This window comes from Mesoplodon densirostris, chromosome 5 (genome assembly GCF_025265405.1).
Source record: "Mesoplodon densirostris isolate mMesDen1 chromosome 5, mMesDen1 primary haplotype, whole genome shotgun sequence".
NCBI lineage: Eukaryota > Metazoa > Chordata > Mammalia > Artiodactyla > Ziphiidae > Mesoplodon > Mesoplodon densirostris.
The window spans coordinates 92,098,685-92,123,283 of NC_082665.1; positions in this window are offsets into that span (position 1 = coordinate 92,098,685).

Consider the following 24,599-nt stretch of genomic DNA (forward strand, 5'->3'; position numbering starts at 1 on the left):
TATTATGTGACCTTTCATTCTTGGAATAAATACTATTTAGTTGTGATATATTACTTTATAATATGTTGTTGGCTCCTGTGTACTTTTTTAATAAATTTGGCATTGATATTCATAAGTAAAATTGAGCTGTAGTTTTTTTATGCATTTTTTTCAGGTTTTGGAATTGATGTTATACTAACATTAAAAAAAGTATTTGAAATTTTCCTTCCTTTTCAATGCCCTGGAATAGTATAAGTAATAAGATGATGATCTGAATTGTAAAAGGTTGTAGGATTTACCCATGAAGCCTAGGATGGGTGGAATTTTTTTTAATTGGAGCTATTTTACTATTTTCTCTATTGTTTTTCTATTATAGTTAGCCTGTCTAGGTTTTCTGCCTCAAATTAGGCCAATTTGGTAAGTTGTCTTCTATAACTTTTCCATTTCATTTAGGTTTTTATATTTATTCATATACTTTCCAGACTTACTCCTTTTGATGATCATTTGACATTTTTTAAAAATTGTGTGTACTTGTGCTTTTTCTCTTTTTTCTTGATTACACTGGCTAATGATTTGTCTGCCTTTATTTTTTTATTAATTCTACTGTTTCTTTCTGTCTTCGAACTCATTACAAATGCAATTGTCTTAACTAGAATTATTGCTTGAGTGTTGTTTTTCAGAATGTTTTCCTGGTTATTATGATCTGGGCTGCCATTTTAATTGCAAGTGTCAGAACAGTGGAATTTGCAGCAGGTTTTCTGGAAGCTATGAGTGCCTCCCAGGTTATTATGGAAGAGACTGCGAACATGGTAAACCAAGAAAATGAGTGGGCATATTATGGTGTTGATATATTTTAAGCTTTAAAAACTATTTTTTAAATCATAAAAGTAATACGTTCACATTATATCAAATTAGATAAACAATAGTGTAATGTATATTCTTGCAATGTATTTTATAGCTCTAATTTAAGTTGTGGGTGTTGACAACTGGCATGATGAAGTAATTGGACTTCTTTATTCTTTTTGGAATAGTTGTTCAAAAAAATTTCTATGGTTCTATGATTATCTAGAGTAGATATGGGCAGACACACTCAGTGGAGTCAGCTGTTGGTCTTTTTGAATGAAATCATTCTCCTTCCCCTGGCTGCCTTTAGACAGAATATAGACAAAGAAGCTGCTTATTTATTTCATGTTAACCTAGGCTTAACTCTAAAAGATCTGCCTTCAAGTTTCCTTTGAATATGTTTATTTATATCCCTTCTTCATTTGGACTCAATGTTTTCAACTAAATTGGGAAAAGGAAGAATTATGCAATAATTTGTCTTTGACATCAGAGAGCCCTGATGGACAACACACAGAAATTAAGATATGAGAGTTTAATCTCCAGAATTAGTTGTATACGGCCTGGCTCTGCCATATAAATATGTATAAACAAAACTTCTGTAAGTTTCAGTTTCCTCATCTATAGAATGGGGATAATAATAACACCTGCCTTAAAAGGTTATCATGAGGAATAAATAAGAAGATACATGTAAGCATTTAGCACTGAGGCATGTCGTAAAAACGTGATGAACATTAATTATTTAGAAGTAAAGAATTTATAAAGCGTCTGTAGTGATATTAACAATATTTTAAATTGTTTCCACTTGTTTCAACCTGTCTTTAGGCTCTAGAAAACATATTTCACAGAAACAAATCCTACTAATCCTTTCCAGGTTTAGAATTCTTGCCAACCACTCTGATGTTTCTTGGGTTAGGGAGTATGGAAGCAAACATCTTGTAGTTTTTGTTCATTTTGTTTTCAAAATTGGAATTAGAGGTACAAAAGATGGAAATATATCTATTCAAGCCCCATAAATTTCATCTTACATGCAGTAGGGTAGCAAGTAAAATTTTGAGCAAAGGACATCACTTTGGTGAAAGAAATCTGTAAAGTGGATACATTATTAACTGTTAGGAAAAGGAACCATTTGTTGTGTCCATGTAGGAAGCTGTAGTGATAGTCTAGGATTTCAAAAATCTATTCTGGGATCAAAATGTAAATGAATGAACAGAAAAATATCTTGGAAGAACAATTTACTGTATTTGGCAATCGATTTGGACATGTAAATGAGGAAGATGTAGGAATCCAAGATAACTCTAAAGTTCTAAGCCAGGGGACCTGGAAGAATGATAGTATTATTTAGAGAAAAGGAAAATCTGAGCAAGCCAAACTTTATGAGCTCATTTTTATATATAATTAAAATAGGGGAGATAAAGGAGATTTGATTTTTTTATGTATTGTCAACGACGATTATATAAGAACGAACAGAAGAAACCCTGCACTGAATCTTCCTTTATTATTCATTTTGTTGAGTTAAAATGAGATTAGAAAATGGAAGATGTATATTATATAAAATAATATATATCAAATTAGATATTTGATATATATTCCTCATCCTCATCTCTTTTGGTTTTACCTCATTTTTCTGCTCTCTGAATGTTTTTCCTAATGTTAAATCTGTCCTGAGTAGCTCCATTCATGCTGAAGAAGTGTCACACACATGAAGCCTAGGCAAATCCAACTCTAGATGCCTGGGCAGGGGGATCAGGAGATACAGAGAGAGAAAGAAAGAGGAGAGAGCAGGAGTGAGAGGGAGAGCAAGAGAGAGAAAGAGAGAGTGGATAATTGAAGGGTGAGGAAATTGCATGCCCCATCTGTTCCCAATGGTGAGTGGTGACCACAGGCCTAGCAAAAACTCAAGGTAGGGAATGGGAATCCTTTGTCTGCAGTCAAACTTAGCTCTCACATACGTCCCTCAGGGTGAGCATCTCCCTGGGCAGAGGACAATTTTAGCATTCCAAGAAATGCATTTGCTTGGATGACATAGGCTCTAAATCTAAACCAATTACTTCTGATGTTCAGACACAAAAGTACTGATCTTCTCCAACCATGGAGGAAAAACACGTTATATTGGACTTACTAAGAAACAGTTCTATATCATACTCTATAGGCTATCTAAGGAAATTTTTCAAAGATTAAATTTCACTGACTTTAAAACATAACTTCTTCATAAGATGTTAACCTACTACATATGCATCATATTCTCTGTCTTCTTTTTCCTTTTTCTCTCCTTTTCCTTGCCTGTCTCCCTCACACCCACTTCTGTCATCCATTCCAGGACTTTAAATATCAAGAGCTGCATGAATCACCTTCCACAGATACTCTCTTATTTATTTTAAGAATTTTAAATTCGCACTAAATTTAGCCTGGATCTGAAGTTAGAAAGCATTGCTATTTTAGGTGTTTAGGTTATTAGAGGGTTTTGATGAAGTCTTTGTCAGATTATAACACATTCTAGCAAATAAATTTTATCTACTTGAAGATATTTTAAATTTTCTTATGGACTTTTCTAGACTAGTTGTAGAGAATGGCACTGATATATTCGCATATCTGCATGACAAATGTATTGTCAATATGCTTCTCCATGTAATTTTGTCTTGCTTTTCAATTCTGTGCTCTTCTCTCCTCCTTTGGTCCTGATAAAGAGGTGACCTAGAGCATATCCTTTAATTTTCTCCTTATTTATTCTTAAATCCAAAATAACATTTTGACATTTTCATTTTCTAGCATGCCTTCCTGGATTTTATGGTTTGAATTGTGCTCACATCTGTGACTGCAAAAACAGAGCCAACTGTGATGCAGCTGGTGGACAATGCATTTGCCAAGCAGGTTTCCACGGTAGCCAATGTGAAAAAGGTATAACCAGGGTGTTTTTAAGCGTTGAATGTGGGAATTCTGTGTGACTGTGAGGTCTGTCCATCTGAGGGCAAGTGTGTAAACCCGAATCTGAACCATGGAATAATCACCTGAGCTTCTGATTTGGACATTTAAGTGACAGGAATTCACTCTACAGACAGTATAATGAGTCCTGATTTTGTTGCTGATTGGCCAAAATTTTTATATTGCCCTAAATGAAACTATTTAATATGTCAAAACACTACGAAAGTAGTTAGTCTTCAATGGACAAAAATTCTACTCTAAATGAGAAATATTTCATTAAATGCCTTTTAAAGAATGACATGCATTGGGTTCAGTGGTACTGAAACAGATTCAAGGGCTTTATGAAAAATATTTAAAGATGTGAATTGAATTAGGCATTTATCAGTAGAAGTAACGGCAGCCATAAATGTGGATGAAGATATAGAGGTGAGAATTTGGGCTACTCAGTTTGAAATAAAATATTATTAAGCCCTGGTCCATTCAAAACAATGCCAAACCACATCGTTCTGAGTAAAGAACTCCAAGTCCCATTTTAGTCTATATTATGTTTGCTCTTGTGTATATATGGTTACAACCCCCAAAACAATAATGATAATATAATGATAGTGGTAATTTGACTTTGAATTAAAGTTCTTACCTTAAAAAGGAGCTATAAATTAGTCCCATACAGTGTCCTCATATGTCACTAGAACTTTACATGTAGTGACTCTTGTCCATCCTTTATTCACTTATTCATTTGTTATTTAGTGATTTGATATAATGTGCATCTATTATGTGCCTGTCCTGTGTTAAATTCTGGGAACATAGTGAAGCTTACCATCTTCTGGAGAAATAGACAGTAAATAAATAACATTTTAAGGAAAACTATTTAAAGCAATACACTTGGCTGGGCCACTCAGTCTCATTCCTTAAATTCCTGTCTTCAAAAAGCTTACATGCATTCTTAACTGGTACAAACCGATGTTGAAGTGACTCAACTTTAAGGCCCTCGTGTGAAACCGTGTATAAAATGAAGCTTCTTTCTGAGAATTCTGAAAATTTCCTCTCTTCTTCTGACCAATCAGTCTCATTTTATCATCCTACTTTGCTCTTGTGGAAATTGTATTGGAGCACAGGCTCCAGACGCACAGGCTCAGCGGCCATGGCTCATGGGCCCAGCTGCTCCACGACATGTGGGATCTTCCCAGACCGGGGCATGAACCCATGTCCCCTGCATCAGCAGGCGGACTCTCAACCACTGCACCACCAGGGAAGCCCCCGGAAATTGTATCTTTAATCTCAATTTAGGTGCATCACTGACAGCTCAAGGAGTTAATTTTTCACCATTTCTCTTTCCTGGGTAGTGTTCGCCTAGAATATTTGGAGACAATTGCCATCAACTTTGTGATTGTGAAAGAGAAAGCTCCTGCCACCCAGTAACTGGGACAATACTGTATCTATGTATGTATGTAAATATCTGTATCTAGTCCAGAATAAGGAACCTCCAGAGGCTCATTAAGAGTCTTGTATTCCTTCCTACCCCTCCTTCTTCCCTTTTGTGTAGACTTACAGGATAAGGCCAAGGGGTTATGAGTAGTGACTCGGAATCCTTTAGGATCTTCCAACTCAGGAGCTTATTGATATTGACATTTCTTTTCTACAAAGCTGCTTCATTAAAGTCTCTAATTCTTGTGTTTCACTGCACTACAAGTTTCCTGAGAGTCACATCCATGTTTACTTGTCTTTTATCAAAAACGTTTAGAACCAAGTCTAGCACATGATAGCCTTCAGCACATTTTTGTTGAGGGAATTTTTGCTTTCCTTCTCCACGTTCTTCATGGAGTCACGGTAGACAGAAGTATCTGAACTTTGTGAAATCTAAACTAAATCTGTCAGAATAAACATCCACATGACATCTTGGTGAAGCCACGGTAAAATGTCACCAATGAAACACTCACTAAAGGCAGTGCTTATAGCATTGGTGCTTGCATCTAAATCCTAAAGAAAACCACTAATGTGTATTGAATGCATATTATATGCCAGGCATTTTCATTTATACTAGGTGCCTTTACTATTATCACCATACCCATTTTATAGAGGAGGAAGCTGGGAGCTGAAGCACAAAAAAGGTTAAGTAACTTGCCCAAGGTTACACAGCTAGTAAGTGGGAGCTTGGAGATTTGAAACAAGCAATCCGGGCCCAGAGCTAGACTTTTTAACATACCCACTGTACTGCCTCTCAAGGAAAAGAAAGGAATAGGACTTTTCGGTTGTCAATCTGCATTGTCCATTAACCACACGTGCTACTTAATTTAAATTTAGTTTAATTTAAAATTCACCTCCTTAGTCTCCCATGACATTTCAAGTGCTCAGTGGCCACACACAGCTAGTGGCTACAGTATTGGACAGCTCAGTACAGAACATTTTCGTCATTGCAGAAGGTTCTATTGGACAACAGTTAGCAATGACTTAAAACTAGCCACTAAACCAGGAGAGCTTATAGACAGGCCAAAAATTAAAGCCTCACTCTATGGAATTTCTGTGGACTAAATTCGCTCTCACATAGTCTCTTTCATCCACAAGTAAATTGCCATGTGACAGTGGATGCTATATATTAACTTGTCCATTCTAGGTGGGCGCCTCAAGGCCTCTCTTGTCGTGAGCTCTTTGGGGTACCCATGGCCTACACAGACATACTGCAGGCTCTTTTATTTGCATTTTTATTTTCAATTAAGCACAGTTCATCTGCGATATTAACTGTGAACAGCTGTGTCTATGCAGGCACTATAAAGATAAAAGACCTCATTTTAATTTGAACTCTGGTAAAGAACCTATTAAACCGCCATAATATTAATTCATAAAAGAATGTAGCAGCTTTTTATTGGATTACTTCCCCACCCCCTTGGTAAATTAACATTTGCAGACATTCAAACAGATGTCTTAAATACACATCGTTATTAACATGAAAATGTGGTAATTTTGTAAATTAAAATCAGATTCTGAACTGCTCAGTAGAGATCCTGACTCATAACTCTTTTTCAAACAAGAAAACTAGGTCTTACCACCGAACTAAGTAATTCTCCCACACACTGGGCACAGGTGGTTATGTTAGGTTAAATTTGAAATGACACATAGGTTTTTTTTGTACTTTCATAAAGTTTGATAATTTAAAGGGAAGATTCATTTCAGAGCAGTATTTGCGTCACCTCCAAAGTTCCTTTTACCTACCTGTAGTTCCTTGATTTAGGAAGGGATTGAATTACTGTTTGCTCACACTGAAACTCTGTAAAAAAAATTAATTGCAAAATTGATATATTTTCCATTTATTTCACATTTAAAATATAACTAGTTAATTAAGATTAGAGCTAGACCACACTGTAACCTACCTTCATTATCTGAGAAAGAAAAATAAAATCAAGTAAACATCCACTGCTCGTGGAATATTCAGGGTGACTCTCCAATCCAGCAAAGAGAATTTTGAGGCAATAAAGAAATGTTTAACAAAATTTGCTCAGACTCAGAATTTGCTCTAGTACCTGTATCTTTATATTTATATCAATATCTCTAAATTTTCCACTTTCCACTTCCTGATTTGGGCTTTCTTCTACATATGCTTGATATCTTGTGTCTTTCCACATCATAGTGCAAAATGAGGAATGAGCACTAGATGAGTATTTAGAAATCCAGCTCTGTCATTTACCAGAGATCTAACGTTTGAGAAGGTCCCTTAAGACATACCAAACCTCAGTTCGTCTCTTTCTAGAATGAGAGAGCTTACCTCACTGCCTCTCCTACCTCAAAGGTGTTTATTAGAACCAATTAAGATAATGTATTAGGCACCCATTTTGAAAAATGGCGTAGGGCTAGCTGACTGTTATTATTGCAAAGTTAAGTTTCTCTGGTCCTTAAACATTGGTAAATTGAGTTATTTCCCAGTCTTGCCTGACTGCCTTGGAAATGTGAAACCATTTTCTGTTTCCATGGGCTGGGCTTGGCTTTGTTCCCAACCTCACAATCCTTCAGAAACAGAACCTGTTAATTCTCTGCTAATTCTCTGCTGGATATCAGACTAAGACCAAATGCACAGGCAGGGGTGTGATGTTTGAGGGGGCCCCTTTTAGTCCACATTTCATTGTTTTGATAAAGCTAACACTTTTTAATTCCTTTTCTTCATTTCTCTACTGGTTGCAATCACAATGCAATTCAACTTAAAGATAGTTATAACCCTTTAGTACATATAGTAGTATTTTACACAGGGGATCTATGGCCCTTTTGACATATTTTAAGAGATGAAAGAGTTGAATTTAAAGTCATTTCCTTTTCAGCAACATAAGCACAAATAATTGTGTTTTCAACCTAAAGACAAACTTCATATATTGTGTATTCAGGGTGAGTTTTGCCTTTTTCTGGTCTCAAGACAACTAATCCATTTTCTGTGTGTCCTTCACGATGCACTGCTATTGAATAATCTAATTCTGAGAAGGCACTTTAAAAATATAAGTTGCTGCCTGTGCTCCGCAACGGGAGAGGCCACAACAGTGAGAGGCCCGAGTAAGGTAAAAAATAAATAAATAAATAAATAAATAAATAAAAATATAAGTTGCTGTCCTGTCTTCTCTTTTTTTTTTTTTTTTTTTTTTTTTTTTTTTGCGGTACGTGGGCCTCTCACTGTTGTGGCCTCTCCCGTTGCGGAGCACAGGCTCCGGACGCGCAGGCTTAGCGGCCGTGGCTCACGGGCCCAACCACTCCGCGGCATGTGGGATCTTCGCGGACCGGGGCACGAATCTGTGTCCCCTTCATCGGCAGGCGGACTCTCAACCACTGCGCCACCAGGGAAGCCCCTCATCTTTTCGATTTTGCCACTAACTTCCTTGCCTCCCCAGCCTCCTCTTGTTTTCCATTAAAGTACTTACTTTTCTTATGTAACATTCTACCATGGGAAAAAAAAAATGGTTAACCAGAATTCTTTACAAGCCTATCATTATCTTATTACATTCCAAGACATAGTAGTAAAAAGACTGTATGATAGAAAAGCATATTTGAATTGGCTTTATTTTTATTTTTCCCTCACAGAATACAGGTCAGGCCAGTATGGACCCAACTGCTCTCTGAAGTGCCAGTGTGTCCACACAGCTCACTGTGACCCTCTCAATGGGAGCTTCACTTGCCACCCCACCCCTACCCCCAAGAGAATGGGTCCAACCTGAGAGGAATATGGTTTGGACAATCCTCAATAGCCAAACACTAACAGCTTCTCAGTGGATGAATAGAATTTTGCTGAGTTTCACCCATGGTTCATCATCTTAACTTTGGCAGAGAAATGTACTTACTCAACCATCTTCAGCCCAGCCTCGCCTGTTGTGAGGTGAAAAACAGGACGTCTCAACTTTATGGCCTCCAAGCATAAGTTCCATTCTCTAGCCTACCCTTCCCAACTTCCTTTTGCTGCAGAACATGCCCAAGAAAATGAGAATGTTTTTTCAAGATCCCAAATCGTAGTAACATTTTGGACTAATAAATGAAATTTTTTATATGCACAGGAGGTATTTAAATTTGGAAGTAAGAACTGCTTTTCAGTTCAGGTTGGACTGCACTGAAATATTCACACCTATTTACTGAAGACCTCAGTGGCCATTAAGTAGCTGGATCCTCTTTAGAAATGTCTAGAATTTCATCTATGTGTCCTCGGTATCCTGCTTCACAGCTAAGTCAGCTTCAGATTGTTAATGCGTTGTATTTCAAACATGACTTTTGGTGTGGGAGGCTATTAAGACTTTAGCCACATAAATATCAGGGTAAAAGTATGACGTGCAGACCTATAATGAATCATCAAAATGTTTAGTGGTGTTCTCCCCATCACTGGTCAGCAGACAGGAAGAAAAAGTGAGTAGAAGTGATCGAGGCAAGTGCTTAGCCTGCTCTGAGGGACACAAACTTCCCACGGAGTAGGGCCTGACTGGAAGGAGGATTTTAATCTACACTGTAATCTTGACCCAAATTTTTCATCGTTTAGGTCAACTCTACAGCATTTGTAAGCATAAGCCCTGCGATGAGCCCCAGAAAGCCACAGCAATAAATATGATTGTATTTTTGCTCTCAACTGGTTTATATGTGTTTAAAATTTCAGATGACTGGTTAATTCACTTTAGAGAACAAAAATTTTCTTGATTGGAAATGTTGCTCATGTTATCCATGCTTTATTGGGATAAACATAGAGAATACTGAAATTTTATGACTAGATATTTGACTTACATACTGTCTAGAGTAGTTTTTAAATCAAAATCTATTTAAGATGGTCTTGACTAAAGGATTTATGAAAAATGCTTGGTGTTATCAATTCAGTAGAGTTTCTGAGCTTTACTTAACATTTATCCTCCTATATCACAGCACATTTAACACAGATATAGCATACCTATAATAGGCAGCCATGTCAAATTTAATGTTATTAAATAATATGAAGGACTTGATTAGATAACTTCCTAAGATGTTACTTATAAATTTGCTTTGGTCTTTAAAAAGCTGCAATCAGCTTATCCTTTTCTATTCTCTATCTACAGTATTTGAAATTAAAGTTTTTTGTTTATATTTAAATTCATTTTAACTATTTTTATCCAGTCAATGGAAAACTATGCTTTATTCTCAATATTTACTCATTTTCCTTACCTTTTATTTTTCAAGCTTCTCTCAGCTATCCTCATCTGACCTGCAAAGAGGATAAGATATATAAAAGCATCATTCTTTCTTGGACTGCCATCCACCACTGGACTCCCTTCATTTCAAGACTTAAAAAAAACAATGACTGCAAACAGGGAAGAAAAGCAAGACACCAGGTTTCTCTTCCTTACTAGAGATGTTGTTATCACCTAGTAAGACAGACAAGAATTTGGCAGGAAAAAAAAGTAAGAGATTTCTTTAGGTTGAATCTTTTTCTTATACACTGCTTAACTCTTTATAAATGAGAAGCCATATGTAAACTGTTAAACATGATTCTTGGCAAATGGCAGATGTTCCATATATTATCTCCCTTCATCCTCTTTTCCACCCCAAGCTCTAAAACTAACTATGAGAGTGGGAAAGCAAAGTCATAGCATAAACCTGTATTTGCACATTCACGTGACCCTTTAGACAAAGTGAATTTCACTTTCATTGTTATACCAGTCAACAGGAACCAATGCAAGTTACTGTAGCCCCTTTTCTTTACAAAATTGGTATAGGTTTCCCTTTCATATCAAAAAAGAAAACAGAAAAATATTTAAAATCCAGAACGTTTCTATTTTACTTTTAGTCACCTTGAAGAATCTTAAGTATGACTCTACAAAAGTTAATAGTCATGTGGTAAGTCATCTGTTCTAAAAATATTCCAGTTCTTCTCTTTGAGGACACTAGTAGATGTCTAAAAATCATTGTAGGCAATGGCATTTCATTCATGGACCAGCATATAATAAATGTTAATCTTAAATAATTTAACAGATGGAAAAGTATAAAATAGAATTTCCTCGCAAAATCATATAACATAATTTTAAAATTCATTTTTTAAATAACTGGCATGTTAAAATGCTTTAAATTAAGAAAATAGTATACAATGACCCACATTTCTGAATAAATAAATATAGCATATGTTTTACTACTATAAGGATTTACCTGAGCTTTCTACATGTCAACAGCTCTTCAGGTACAGTAAAGTGTAATTTGGCTACCAAGATATAATTTGCACAAAATCTTTAAAAATTCAACTGTTGTTTAAAATGAAGCATGATTTAATAGGCATGTCCTCTTTATTTTTTAAAAATCTTTACTGGAGTATAATTGCTTTACAATGTTGTGTTAGTTTCTGCTGTATAACAAAGTGAATCAGTTATATGTATACATATATCCCCATATCCCCTCCTTCTTGTGTCTCCCTCCCACACTCCCTATCCCAGGCCTCTAAGTGGTCACAAAGCACCGAGCTGATCTCCCTGTGTTATGGTGGCTGCTTCCCACTAGCTATCTATTTTACATTTGGTAGTGTATATATGTCAATGCTACTCTCTCACTTTGTCCCAATTTACCATTCCCCCTCCCCATGACCTCAAGTCTATTCATATCCTCTTTAAAGTCCAATGTCAAATGAGAATCACTGTCATTGGGTAGAAATACTTTATATTATTCCTTCTACTTTCCCTCCCTATATAATCTGCCCCTTAAATGTAGACATGCTGACCCCAAAAGAAATTCATCCATCCATAATACCCCTTTTCAAAGGTGCCTATGCTGTGATGTTGCAGTCTCTCTCATTTGAAATACAACTTCAGAGTGGGGATTACTATGCTTTTCTGTGATAATATAGCTCAAGTTTAAAGAAAAGTGAGCAGATGTATAGAAGTGTGCTGGCTAATTTGGAGTTTCCATCTAAAAAGCCTGGGATATACCATTTCAGTTTAACACCTAACTTTCCCCTTACTCTTTCTAACTTCTACATTCATTTATTTAGTTTTCCAGATGAGACAGCTATTTGACACAGGTTAAATTATTTTTAGAGAACTTGGAAATAATTCGAAGAGTTAGTGGCAAGAATGGCATTTCTTTTGTTAGAAATAGCAAACAGGGTTTTGCTTCTCCTGGGCCTCTTTCACCTTGGTTTCTCCAGGACCTGGTAATACAAATGTAGCAATAATTTAAAAAAGCATTTTGATGAAGTGAACAAATAACAACAACTGTCTACACTCTAGGAGTTATGTATGCAATTCAGTTGAAATAACTTTTCATGGTTCTATAACAGAAAAAAAAATCAAAGTAGCTGAGCTTTTAAAGTAGATTTCAAAGCGATTCCAAAGTTTTGACTCTTTTTGCTAATCACGTGGAAACTGTGTTCTACTTTTTCTGCTTATATTTTAGTTTTTCTAAATCAAAAAACACAAAAACCAATAATTAAGGCCTAGGAAATATATTTAAAAGCAGTAGATATCTCTTTTCTATATTCTTAAAAATACTGACATGCTCTTTCATCTCTAAATCTTTTGTCAGGATTATAGGAAACACCATTTAATCACTCCTCATTTTAATGTTTATGTGCAAATAGCATAAATTTTGAAGAATATTAATTGAAATGACAAATATTAACATTTTAATTAATATTCTTCCACTGGATATCTTAAAAAATATATAGAAAATTTCAAAATGCCTCTCCTTGGAAAGAATGTAAGAATATCTATGAAATATAATTTTATTGCTCAGACTTCATGAGAAAAATTCAACAGTGGTCCATCAGACAAAAAGATTCATGTGAAGAATTGGATATTAAGTGCTTAAGTGTTTACAATATTAGTCTCTTGAAATGTAGAGATTGGTTTGTGAATAAAATTCCATATGTAAGATTTGGATGAATTTGGTAGCTAGTGTTTAGCATGTATTTGATGAATAATGGAACTGGTAACTGATTAGATATATAAATAGTTCACTGGTAATATTTCAAATCATTAATTGATTGAAAAATGGCCTTTGCTAGTGTCACTTTTTAACTATTACCTAAAAAGCAATTTTCTGTATTTTTTAACTCTCTTCTGAATTTACTAATTCACTCAGAAATATTTATTGTCTACAACACTAGATACTATTGGAGACATGAAAAAATAGTGGTGAGCAAGATGGATGTGTTCACTGCCCTCATAAACTTACAGTCTAGTATACGATATTAGCCAAGGAGAACAATGGGGTTTTTTTGTTGGGGGGGGCCTCTCACTGTTGTGGCCTCTCCCGTTGTGGAGCACAGGCTCCGGACGCGCAGGCTCAGTGGCCATGGCTCACGGACCCAGCCGCTCTGCAGCATGTGGGATCTTCCCAGACCGGGGCATGAACCCGTGTCCCCTGCATCGGCAGGCGGACTCTCAACCACTGAGCCACCAGGGAAGTCAGAGAACAATGTTTTTAAACATTCTTAGCTTTGCACTGAGTTTTATAGTTCATCAATCCTTTCCTAAGTCTATTTCTCACAAATGTGTTAATTCTCCTATATTAATACACACTTTGATAAACCAAATGTATTCTACCTAACCTTAAAAAATCCACACACCAGGTTTTACTCTTAATGCCACTACAGGAAATAAAATATTTTTTAAAAACTCGTGAAATACCATTTTACATTTATAGAAAACTATATTATTTTTTGTAATGTAAAAAGGAAGTCCACTTTCAAATTTGTTATTGTAGCTCTAACGGCTTGGAGATTTAGGTAGTGGAAGTAGAGAAAAAAAGGAAATATTTCTCTTATTCTGAAAAATGTCATGTTCTTTCAGCATCCACTACTGCATTCTCTGTTGGTCAAGGTAAGTGTTTCCCAGTGAGAGAGGAAAGTTTTTAGACATTTTTAAGAATCTGGTTTCATAACAAGGCAAGTAGTTCTCTCAAACCTTAAAAAATACTTGCTATTTTAATGATGTTGGAAACCAAGATTAGATAACTTCTTTTTTTTAAAAATTGGTAAAATACGCATAATGTAAAATTTACCATCTTAACGATTTTAAGTGTCGAATTCAGTGGTATTAAGAGCATTCACATTGTTGTTCCACAATCACCAAGCATTATTTCTTTTTTTACAGGAAGAACTTCTTGATGCCAGTTGCGTGGTATGTAGAGTCCTCAGCACAAACTGTTGGTCTACTTGAATAACTTAATTGTATACTGCCTTCACTTGTGAATTTTTTCATATTTTGTGAATATTTTGATTATTTGAAATTATGCTTTCTATAAGTTTCTTCTTATTTGCTAGGCATTTCTGAAACAAAGACATTTTTCACCTTTAAACAGTTACACTTTTCTGAAAGATCGTGCAATTAGAAAAGCAGTCATTGTTTGCTAAACGTATCACAGTTGTAGCGCATCCATTTTTTCATGTTTCTAAACATACTGAAAGAACATCAATCAGCAAACTCATTGTGCTCTATGAAATATTAATTGAATTTGTAATTCTGTTTTGAACAACCCTCATGAATTTCGCAAATTTGTACCCTTTTCCTAAATATCTGCTCCCTTGAGGCCGCTCTGGCCTTGAGGCAATCACAGTATCAAGGAAATGGTACAGAGGCTCTCAAGGCCTTGAGGCCTCAAGCAATGAGTGTTCCATGGAACTAAAAAGTAATCATATTTAATAAGGAGAAAAGGGGGGAAGGGGAGGAGAATTGCGTGAGTCTTATAGTCAAAACAACACCAACGACTAGAAAACTCTGGGTTAAACATAGATTAAATAGTATACTTCACTGAAATACTTGTTTGGAGCTCTAATATGGATTTGTGAATTTCAAATAGGAAGACACAGTATGCAAAGAATTCCAATTTTTTTAACTAGGTAATTCCTTTTTTTTTTTTTTTTCTTTTAGGTAGTTCCTTTTTTTAGGAGCGTTTTGAAAAACAAGTGTCCAAAGAAGCACCATTTGTGAAAAATGAGAATAAATGTATACTTGAGTGAGTCCTCAAAATCATGCTTGGTCTGGATATCCTGATCACACAATTTTATGGTGTTTCTAGTAACTGCTTGAGAGGATTCTAAGCAAGGCTTATATTAGTTTATAGTTTCCCACAGATCTGCTATGAGCCAGTAAGTATTTCTCAAAATGGAGCTTTGAAATGTGAAGTAAGATGTTGATGAAATTCTTTTAAAGGTTCTGCCTTTCTTGTTTGTCTAATTAATATGAGAAATTGAGTAAATGCTTTTTTTTAACATGAAGGACAATTAGGAAGATGTGAAATAAATTGTATTCTTTTAAAATGAAATATTATAAAAGTTATACAGAAATATATATTAGAAAATAAAAGGCTAAGGTTTTGCTAACATCTGGGCATTTTATAGTAGTTTTATATACCATATTTTGAACAACCCATGGGGATTATTATAAATGTGTTAAAAATTCCAAAGCAAGAATGTTTAATAGCACTCTGGAATGAACATAATTTCTTTTTGAGAATTGCCAAATGGTTACATAAGTTGTTGTCATATCATAATTGAAGTATGTGGACTCTAGTGATACTAGAGTTATTATGATCTATTATTCTTCACTAATGGTCATCATATCATTTATTAAAATTTTAACATAAATTAACCCCAATTCTATACACACACACACACACACACACACACACAGACCTATTTATGCTGATGATGGTGAAAAGTTGTGGAGAATTTCCATCTGGATTATATATTTTAGACACTTTCTGTTAAAACTCCACTAAAAATTCCAAATTATTATAAATAAATGTATAGGCTGTAGTATTCAGAAAAATCATCTTCCTCACTTGTAAACACCTCCAGTTCTATGTGACTTTATGTATATACATATTTAAATTTAAAAATTAATAAATTGCAATCCCATATGAATCACAATTCATATCGGTTCAGGCTAAAATAGATCTTCCATTCGTAATATGAGATACCATAACCTAGCTATATGATGTGTTAGATAACCAAGCAAAACAAGGGCGCAACACTTCTGGAATACAGAATTTTGTATACTTGGAATCATAGAAGCTCAGAATTGGAAAAGACCTTAAAGCTCCCCTAGTCTTTTTTTTTTTTAGGCAAGGAAACCGAGAATCACGGGACCAAAACTTTTTCACCTCTTATCTCCCGTCTTATGTCTTTCATCTTTTGCCTTTTGATTCTGCCTTTTCCAAGACATATGAAAAATTCTTCTGGCTTAGGAGAGTCAGAGAACTTTGCTTTACAGAAATTCCTTTGAATTCTAGCTTTGGTGTCATAGAACTTCCCAACTTTCAGTGTCACCATTTATTAGATATTGATGCTATATCTGGGAGCAGTAGTTTCATACAGATATGAGGAATTGAAGCCAAGGAGAGGTTCATAGTCCTGTAATGATTTCACTGCCCTGTGAATTTGAAACATTTTTATATTGTCTTTGGCATATATTATTCAAACCTTATATTTTATATGTTTAAAAGACAGTTTAGCCTACATATAACAATATCTTAATTAACCACAGCTATCAATTTCTATAATGAATGATAAGCACAATTCCTAGATTCAATCCACACAAACATTTAAGTTTAAATATGTAATTCTTAGCAATCATACTCCAATAAAGATGTTAAATAAATAAAGAAATACCTACATAAATACAAAAATAAAAATAAATATGTAATTCTTTAAGTTTATTATGTAAGTGCCAAAGAAACCTCTGAGAAACATTATTAGTAATGCCTCCACCTGTAGCCATAAGGAAAAGTTGCATTAACTTTTTCTTTTTCCATTAGTGTGAGAGCACTTGAAATGGAAACCATAGTGGTAACAATGAATCTATTCCACATAATTTTAACTAACCGAGTGTACTACCTTATATTTTACTTACTCAACAAAGATATATTCAAGGAAATTTAGAATAATTAAATAAAAATGACTAATCTGGGCTTCTCTGGTGGCGCAGTGGTTGAGAATCCGCCTGCCGATGCAGGGGACACGGGTTCGTGCCCCGGTCCGGGAAGATCCCATATGCCGCGGGGCGGCTGGGCCCGTGAGCCATGGCCGCTGAGCCTGCGCGTCTGGAGCCTGTGCTCCGCAACGGGAGAGGCCACAACAGTGAGAGGCCCACGTACCGCAAAAAAAAAAAAAAAAAAAAAAAAGAGTAATCTGAATATGTCTATACTTCTAAAGCAATGGTTACCAAATTTGATCAGGAAGCATTTGAATTTCATGGTGATCAAGGTAGAATATGAATTATTAGGATATTTGATCATATTAATGAGTTGGAATCAGTGCTTCTTAGAGAAACTATAACTCTATTATAGGTACATGGTGCAAAAATCTTAGACATGAATATATATGACCACATTTATTAACTGTCCATTTAGGCACAGTCACCTTTCTATATGTATTCATAAAATACATATTTTATGATACTTGGACATTCACTTTGTCAGACTCAACAATTATCAGGCATCAGTTTTTTAAAAGAAAACTTATTGGTCAAACTGTTAAAAAATCTAATCAAATGTGAACTGGAAGAAAGATTGGCCATATTCAACTAAGCAATGGAACCATTTTCCAAGTTTTCAGCCCACCATTGTATAGTTTGAGAACTATTGCTCCAAAGTCTATATTATGTTTTGTTGGTTAATAATTTAAATAGTAGGTAGAGATGGTGACTACATTTCAATCTGTGAATATATAATTTTGAAAAATAGAGAACATAAAAATTTACTCAATAATGTACTTTTTAAAATGCATATTATTATTAAATGCATATTATAAAAATGGTACTTATTTTGAACAAATGTTTTGATGATACATTTGCTCTACAATAATGTATGTGTTAAGAATCATAAACATAACTGAAATATTAATTTTGGAACGAACTCCAATAAAAATGTTAAATAAAAAAATACCTACATAAATACAAAAATAAAAATAAATAAAAATTAAATATGTAAATCAATAGCTAGCAATTACAAAATGTTAAATAAGTCTGACATTTGTTAGATCCCCATGAGTCGATTTGACAATGTCAATTAACTGGCTGACAGGGTGCTTTTTCCACTCTGGTTATTTGAAAGGGTTGTTGTGACACATTAATCTCTTTAAGATGTTTTCCTCTCCCCTTAATCTCCTTGTTCTATTCTGGCTTTTATAGATTTTTTTCCTCTTGTATGTTATATCCTGATTTCTTTTTTTTCTTCTTTGTAAACAGTAAGAATATTTTATCTTTTCTAACTCACAGAGTTGGTGCCAAATTATTTGTCCATGAGGGAATATCCTTAAACACTGAAGTATTATATGTATGTTATTATTATCCTTTTCATTATTATTTAATCAAGCAAAATGCGGTGAATCAGCTGGCTTGGTGTACAGATAAAGTGGTTTCTACAGATGTTTCTTCTCAAGCTGATTATCTGTGTTTATCTTTGGGTAATAATAATAATTATATAATTGGCTAATGACATTTATCAAGTTCTTAATATACACCAGACACCACCATAAGCATTTTTCAAACATTTACTTAATCTTCACAATAATTATTTGGTAGATACGAGTTTGCATCTGATTTTTCTTTTTAACAGTTGAGAAAGTTAAGACCTAAAGGAATCTAATCACTTGCTGTGGTCATAGGGCTCATAAGTAGACAGAGCTCAGGTTTGCTTGATTCTGGAGACCAAGTTCTCGTCTATATTATGCGTGCAGTTCTAAAGCACAACCGTATAGGATGAAGATCTGTAGCTGAGAATTTGAGAAAGTAATCAAATTTTGGCAAAGCTAAACGAGAGTGGGCTCATACTCCAGATTCTGATCAACACATGTAGATTTAGTCACATTTTCATCCACTACCATTTTTGGCACATAAAAAGGTGTGTGTGTGATTTTTTTTTTGATATGTGTATAAGTCATGATTAAGCAAATGGTATCTCTGAGTGACCTTAACTTTTGACAAAGAAATTCACACTAATTCTATCTGTACCTTGTTCTCTCCCAATTCCAAACCAGATTCTTTTTTTTTTTTACAACTTTATTGGAGTATAATTGCTTCACAATGGTGTATTAGTTTTTGCTTTATAACAAAGTGAATCAGTTATACATATACATCTGTTTCCATATCCCTTCCCTCTTGCGTCTCCCTCCCTCCCACCCTCCCTATCCCACCCCTCCAGGCGGTCACAAAGCACCGAGCTGATCTCCCTGTGCTATGTGGCTGCTTCCCACTAGCTATCTACCTTTCGTTTGGTAGTGTATATATGTCCACGCCTCTCTCTCGCTTTGCCACAGCTTACCCTTCCCCCTCCCCATATCCTCAAGTCCATTCTCAAGTAGGTCTGTGTCTTTATTCCTGTTTTACCCCTAGGTTCTTCATGACATTTTTTTTTCTTAAATTCCATATATATGTGTTAACATACAGTATTTGTCTTTCTCTTTCTGACTTACTTCACTCTGTATGACAGACTCTAGGTCTATCCACCTCATTACAAATAGCTCAATTTCATTTCTTTTTATGGCTGAGTAATATTCCCTTGTATATATGTGCCACATCTTTATCCATTCATCCGATGATGTACACTTAGGTTGTTTCCATCTCTGGGCTATTGTAAATAGAGCTGCAGTGAACATTTTGGTACATGTCTCTTTTTGAATTATTGTTTTCTCAGGGTATATGCCCAGTAGCGGGATTGCTGGGTCATATGCAAAACAGATTCTTAAAAATCAGAATGAAAAAAAAATCCCTAGGGTCATTTAACTTAGGTATTACATATTTTGTTTTTTAACTGACAACAATATTTCCAAATATCTCTTGCTCCTATTTATCTGTCCACTTAACTTCAGACCTTACAGACATTCTTTACTGGAAAGAGGAATCAGGTTTTCTCTTCATATTTGTGGGAATGTAATACTCCATTTCTCAGGATTCATAGAGATGGAACTTAACGTTCTTTATTTTAAAACTTTTGATGATGGCTCTTTGAGTGTACCAACAAATCCAACATCTCTACCATCCCCTCTGACTTATGTTTCTACATCCTTGCTCTACCCTTGAACCCATCACACCTTCATGCCATTCTCTCTGCTTGAAATACTCTTTATTCTCTGCATGGTGAAGTTATTTATCCTTAAAAGCTCATTCAAAGAGTCTAACCTCATCCTAACCCCCCCCCACCCAAAAGTATAAAGAAGTTTTCTTTTCAGGCTTCTGCAGCACAGAAGCTGGCAGATAATGGGAGGGAAACAATGATTTATGGAATTGTCAACTTCATTAAAAATGAATTAGAGACTGATCTACCTGTCAGGAGGCCTCCTCTCTTAGAAAATTTAGAGCTCCTTGTTTAAATTTCAAACACTCATTCCCCTTGTGGCTATAATTGGCTTGGACAAGCAATAGCCAAATGAACATATGTGGACAGTAGATGCCAAATAATGCAATTTTATTGAAATATTCATGTGGCTTTTTTGTTGGCGGGAGAGTATACTGTTATCTCACCATATACACTTAGTTCGAAAAATGCAGCATAAGGAAAAAACCAGATCCCATCTGCCAGACAAAATAGCTATAAAGTGGTGAAATAAGGTTTTTAATGAATCTATTGAGAGTAACTTGAGTTATTTTTTAATGTAAGAGCAAATAAACTCTTGAGCAGAGCTGCATAGCCATGTAGTATTCTTTTAATTTATAGCTAGGCCAAATCCAAATCCTGGTTTTAGCTAAATTAGAATGTTCCCAGAAGAGAGAATGATTAGACAATACAAATGAGCTCTAAAATCTGGCTCATTGTCTAAGGGGACTAGAATTCCATCCTCAATTCAAGACAAGTAAACATTTCTCCATATATTCATGAAACTCACTGCACAACTTGGCTGGATTTTTCTGTTTTCTTTAGCACATGTCCACAAAAACAAGAGGTCTTCCATATTCCACTCTGAAGGAGTGTGGGATAAGATCAAACACCTGTTCTTTCTTCTTTCTTGGCCAACGTTGTCTGTCTCCATTTTCAGACTTCTATTTTAATGAGTGCTTTTTTTCTACTAATAGACTCATTTGAAATATAACTCATTCAGTTGATTTTAATGATTAACAAAGAAAGATTCTTTAACAACAAGGTCCCACTATATAGCACAGGGAACTATCTTCAGTATCCTCTGATAAACCATAATGGAAAAGAATATGAAAAAGGAGATATATATATATATATATATATATATATATATATATATATATATATATATCTGAATCACTTTGCTGTACAGTAGAAATTAACACAACATTGTAAATCCACTATACTTTAATAAAATAAATTTTAAAAAGAAAGATTCTCTATATTGATAAAAATTAATTACAATGTACATTGTGTAAAGCAAGACATTGTAAGCAATCAGAGGTATTTGGGGCTTGTCACTATTGAGATGCATTGTTTTCCTTAATACTTCACAGCATGGAGAAGAACTCTGCAGAAACATGACTTTGAATCCTTCATTTGTCCTGTCCCAATTGGGTATCTTGGACTGTAGTTTAACATGCCTGTCTCAAGAAGGGAATAACTCAACTCAGGTCCCATCTGTTTTACAGGCTGATGTGGGCGTGTTCATGTTATCATCATGAAGCACTACAGGTTGTTTGCATAATTACATATGAAGACATTTACAAAATTCTGTGCCCCTTAGAGTCAGGAAACCTTAGGTTGTTTCCCAGCTCAACCTCTGGGCAGCTGGGTGATCAAAGCAAAATACTATCTGTTAAAATACATTTTACTCACCTGGACAGAGAGGGACAAATTTCTTCACTTAAAGTTAATGAGATGTCTAAATGAAAATAGCACAGTGCCTGGAACACATAGATACTCAATAAATACAAGTGGAATTTGGACTAAGTAGTATAAGAAAATCATCTGAATCATCTCTCTAGGACTTAAGTCTTTGAGTAGAATAAGTATAAATATCAAAATTGCCCAGAATTTAATTTAATTTATTTATTTATTTATTTATTTATTTATTTATTTATTTATTTATTTATTGCTGTACGTGGGCCTCTCACTGTTGTGGCCTCTCCCGTTGAGGAGCACAGGCTCCGGACGCACAGGCTCAGAGGCCATGGCTCACGGGCCCAGCCGCTCCACGACATGTGGGATCTTCCCGGGCCGGGGTACGAACCCATGTCCCCTGAATCGGCAGGCGGACTCTCAACCACTGTGCCACCAGGGAAACCCTGCCCAGAATTTTAAATATATATATTCTATTATTTTTACTGGAAGATGAATGGTTATTGGTATTTGTAACAATGTTTCTAATACTATTTGGCTGGTTCCTAAAAGAATGGTGTTACAAGAATATTTGCTTCCTATCTGGGGCTGATAAGAGGTGGGGATGTCACACTCACTGGGGATCACACAACGGGCCTCCTCAGCTAGGGGACTGGGATGTCTGGGAAGGTGAATCAGAGAATGTCTTGTGCCATTTTTGAGTAAGATGGTGTGGAAACTGATGGCATAGCAAAAGGGATGGATAGCATGCGTCATGTCTAAATGTGTGATCAGATGAGTGATAGAAATCTGAGCTCATCTTATTCTTCCTGATTTGTCTTAAGCCCTTACAAACCCCAAGCCAAGTGAACCCCGCCTTGCCATTATAATACAAAACACATTATGGTAAATTAGACAAGTCACTATATTCTGTCACTTCTATTCTTTAAGTTGGAGGCTTTATCATGAGGAATTTACTGCTCTTTTAACATTGTTCTCAAGGGCGATTTGCCCCTGTGACTCCCAGCACAAGTCAGCATCTCCTGTCAATGTGGGAGGGAAGTGGGAGCAGGGTGGGGGAAAGAAAAGTGAGGAAAAGAAAAACCAAGACTTCTGACCTCTAGAGTGTTGGGCAAATATATTAGCAGTGTTTAAAATAATAGAATCCAAGGGTTGTAAAGACCTTAAAAACCCCTTAGTCTTAGTTCTCACTCAGTGAAGCAATCATTTTTATAACCATATGTCTGATATCCATCCAACCTCTTCTTGAATGCCTTCAGTAATTCTTGAATATCAATCTGTTCCCTTGTTACTAGAAATGTCTTTTTAAAATTAAGACAGGTGCTAAACTCCATAGAACTTCTAGTCTTTGGAAAATAAGTCTTGTTATTCCTCTACTTGACAGTCTTTCGAAGGGTTGAAGCTAGCTTTTATGTTTCATTACTCTTTTTTTCTCCAGGTGAAAAAGCATCAGTGCTTTAACCACTCCTGATATCCTTTGCTAACATCCTCTGAAAGTGCCCCAGATAAACAGTGAGTCCTTTTCATAGTTACCGAAGCTATAGCTGTTGTTTAAAATAAATTATTATATAAAACAGTTTTTTCTGAACACTTAAGTAATAATATTCATTGTGTCAAATCACCCATAATGTCACCCCAAGATAACCACTGTTTACATTTTCATGTGCTTCTTTTCATCTTTACATACTTTATATCATTTTTATAGAATGGATTATATACACAATTTCGAACCTTGCTTTTTTTCTAATATTGTGTTTGAACAATTTCCTATCTCCTTAACACTCTTTGAGAAGATGTCTGCAGTAATTCATCCTAAATCTAGCATTCTAAATTCTATCTTGATAATATCTTCTTCTTGACCCCTTGACCCTAAGTATCTGCAGAAATTCTTTTTGAAGCACTTTGTCAACATCAAGACTATGGCTATAAAGACTTGAAGCACTTGGCAGGTAATCATTGATAACAAAACACTTCAGGTACAATAGAAAGCCAGTGTTTTTTTGTTTAGAAAGTTGGTTGAAACTGAGAACACATCTCTCTCCTTTGTTGACCAAGTCTTCCTTATTGAAAAGACACTTCTGAAGCAGATAAAGAAATTTACACTCTCTATTCATAAGGTATTTAATCTTTGTATTCTCATGATGACACTGAGGGCCATTAGCCAAGGAGACTCTCTCCTGATGACAGAGGTGGATCCCCAGTGAAAGGAATCAAGTGAAGGTAAAGCAGCACAAGGCTTTGTAACCATAGTTACTTTAAGTCTAAGATTATAAACGTATTGTTTCCATTATGAAAGATGCATTAACATTCCTGTTTGTCCAGTCTTAGAAACCTTGTTATCATGGCTAGCCTGTTTACTTACTTATCTCTTAAGGGATGGCTAGGCTTAATTAACACTTAAACATTAACCTTGAAGATATGTCCTGGGAGTGCCAGAGAGGGGGGATAGAATTCTTTGAAAATGGGATGGAGTAATCTCAAAGAAATGCTGAAATTCTGAGAGAAACAAAAACTTTATCTTATGAGCCTCTTCAAGAATTTGCTCCTACCAACTAGGAAGATTCTAGAAATGACCACCTATGTCATTATACATGCACCTGAATGAAGTGAAGGGTGAAAGGGGCGGACTTTGGAAAATAATCCTTAAAAAACAAAATTGC